At 40.0% G+C, this 3399-nt stretch overlaps 1 long non-coding RNA gene across 1 annotated transcript; it reads right to left on the minus strand.

The window, feature by feature from the left end:
- Positions 1-1137: 1137 nt before the first annotated feature.
- LOC120800483 lies at positions 1138-3399 on the minus strand. The gene is made up of 3 exons (XR_005708989.1): positions 3206-3399; positions 2569-2636; positions 1138-2209 (listed from the first exon to the last, which is right to left on the minus strand). It is a non-coding gene; the product is annotated as an uncharacterized LOC120800483 (long non-coding RNA).

Consider the following 3399-nt stretch of genomic DNA (forward strand, 5'->3'; position numbering starts at 1 on the left):
TCTACTGTGGTTGACTCTTAATCGTCTGCTTTTAAATTACTGACCTTTGGTGTAAAATACAGTCCGGGAGCTGTCAATCAAACATGTTTTGCACATGCCCACATTTTCCTGGTTAAAGGTCTAATCAGTCAAAATAAGTAAAAGCCTATTTGGATTTAAGTATGATTCCTGTAGGTGTGCTAACCTTTCACTGTACCTTTAAACTGCAGTCAGAGACATAATAAACTAACCACAAGATTGTATCACTCTACAAAAAAATGTCTCTTTCAGAAAAAGAAAATAGAAAAGAGCAAAATTACCCCAAATCCAACTATTCCTTGAAAAGCCCGTTGTGTGAGAGGCCCATCATTAAGGCTCATTTAATATTAAAGACCCTTTACACCCACCCACAGGTGCTTTCAATCCTTCTGGCTGATTAGACCGCAGGTCGATGTCTACTGGTGCTATGCTGGGGATTACCTGAGGTCAAAGAAACTCCACTGTGTCCGAAATCACTCAGTAATTACTATTTAATGGGCTATAGGTACTTTTAGCTGCTTTATTTGAGTGTCTTATATCCAAGTGTGAAACTGATGCTCTACGTTGCCCTAAAAAAACCCTGTTATGGAACAGGAGAGTAGTCAATGGTACGTACACCATTTTCTGCTAATAATCCCATAGACCAATGTGACACATTTATAGTTGTGAAAGTAAGAGTCATGCAGCTCTACACCTGTGAGTGTTGACACAAAATGAAGATGATCCATCAGTGTCCAAATCTCAATTTACTGCCCCTACAGAGTAAACTATTAAGTGTCCATTATATAGTGAGTAGTGAATGAGTGAACAGGGGAGTGATTTATGATACGGTGCAGCAACAATGATGAGACATTTAAGGAACAGTCACATTACTTTTCCATTCAACCAAATTTCCCTGCACTCTGCTCTACAAAATGGATGTGATGTCACCGCTCTGATGGGAGTACGAGATAAATATTGATCAGAGCACGATCACACTATAACCAGTGTGTGAGAGTGACACCACACTTTGCAGTTTGGTGGTGTGATAATGTACAAAAAATAATGAGGAAACAACAAAAACAATTCCCATTCCCAAAGATTCACAGTGCAACAGTGTTTTTATTGACAGACCAAGCACATATGCGTATGGATATGCAAATGGGGTGAATATTCGTTGGTAAGAAATGTAATGTATCTTAATATAGGGGATAATGATGCATTCACACAATGTCACCAGAATGGGAAGAATGGGAAAAACTCTCTCATTATGCAAAGGTGGTTAGCCCAAGTGCTAACCTTGTAGACGCACCAGATAAACAGTGTAAATTAACTTCTGGCAGTTCATTACCAAGGCGAAAGGAGATACAAAAACAGTGTATAGCTTAAATACGCACTATGGATTGTATTAGAGTTCATATTCGATTTTATTTTTGTGCAACTACCAGCAGTGGTGCGGTTTTCTTTTCATCACATGGGAGATACTGTCGGTGTCAGAAATTCCCCATATGCCCAACTCTGAATTACAAGTTGGAGGCTGACGTGAACAGTTTTTCCAATTCCTCCTCCTCCTTTTCCACTTTCTCGTAATTACGATTGAAACAAATGTTAAATTACATGAATTTGTCCCACCTAATCAGGTGCAACAATACTAATGAGACAGTCAGTGAGATGTCAATCAAGCACATTTTGTACCTGCCCACATGGTCCTGTGAGGAGGTCTTATTAGTCAAAATACAGTAAGCCACACCTGTATATGCAGTATCGTTTGGGCCTCAATGATGTACTGTCACACTGCACTTACAAACATATTAAAGCTATTCATGACATTTCTACCTGTCTGTAAATCTGACCTGTTCCTTTTAAAGGCTATCATATATGTCTGAAATGTGAATAACTACTTTACATTCAAGGCCCTGCACACTCACACAGGTTTTCTCACTTATTGTGGCTGATTAGGTATCTGCTCAGGTTGAAGTTTTGTGGAGCTAAACTGGGGATGACGTGATGACACCAAAGTCCATGTGCTGACAGACTTTTCTTAACATCACATGTTTTGAGTCCTCATAGCAGAAAAAAGCACTGGTAAAAGTTATATAATTGATGATGAGTCAGTTCCCGTGTCTCTCTGTAAACCTGCGTAACAGACCTTTTTCACCGCAGGCGTTTTGACTTGTCATAGCAGGAAAATCACGGGCTGTGACGAAGATCCCTGCAATTTAACACATAAATGATGTCCAGACATAGTTAATGTTACTGGTTACGCCTGTGTTTGAAAGGTTTTAAATGTCTGCAGTTAAAAAGGGCTATATAGGCCTCCGTCTGCTTCCATCTAATTGCTTGTCGAATCATCTGACAATATCTGAAACAGTGTTTGAATAACAGTGGAGCCGGCGGGAGGCTTAGCTCCCCCGAAAGAGACCTGAGGTCCACTGGAAGTGTTAGAGACAGGTGCTACCTTAGTCCCACTTTGTGCCTCCTGTCTATTGGATTACTTTACCACTGGTTTCTCTAAAAGATAACTAACCAGCAGTGTTTGAAAAACTCATAAGGTCATTTAAACACACTTACTGCTGTTCTGATGGTATTTTGAGAATCCTCAAAGACTCTTGTAACCATCTGGATGCAAAAGGGGTTACCTGTGCAAAACATATTTATGACAGTGGTCAACAACACTGTTCATATCATCGTCTGGCATTCACTCTGTGTTCCTCTGCTGTCACTCTCAACTTTGAAAGGGGCTGTAATCATCTTCTGGTTTTGCTCCGAACCTCACCTGTATGAGTACAACTCAGTTTCTTAACACAACTGTCTTTTTAACTCTTTTACAGGTTGAAAACCTCCTATTAACTTTGACTGCATTTACTGGGTTGACAGGTTTCACTTTGCTAGTTTACCGCTTCTCTACTAGCCAGATTCTTAATTTTTTCAGTCTCAATATACAAAACAGTGTTTATAGGTCACAGCAAACACTATTAAATAACGTCACTTGAACTGCTGGGGTTGATCTAAATTAACTTAACATTTTAGCTGGCTCTAAAGACTCTAAATGACCATTAATGCTAACTTTTTCGAATGCTAGTAGGCTAATGCGCAAATCTCTAATGCTACCAGCACATATCCCTGCCTTGAAAAACAAATGTTTATCGTGTTCACAAGAGTGTACTGTATTTTGTCACCATGACGGTTCATATTAGAGTACTCTTACCCGTGCAACATATTTATGACGATAGCCAGCAACACAGAATCATCTGGCTTTCACTCAGTCTTCACTCTGGATGGGAAAACGGACTGTAATCATCGTATCTTTTAGCTCTGCTCTAAACTTCCCACAATACTTGCGATACACATTTAGTGTTTCCGGCTGGACCGCGACCATAGGGGCCGCCCCATAAACGCGCA

The sequence above is a fragment of the Xiphias gladius genome, chromosome 15, assembly GCF_016859285.1.
Source record: "Xiphias gladius isolate SHS-SW01 ecotype Sanya breed wild chromosome 15, ASM1685928v1, whole genome shotgun sequence".
Lineage (NCBI taxonomy): Eukaryota > Metazoa > Chordata > Actinopteri > Istiophoriformes > Xiphiidae > Xiphias > Xiphias gladius.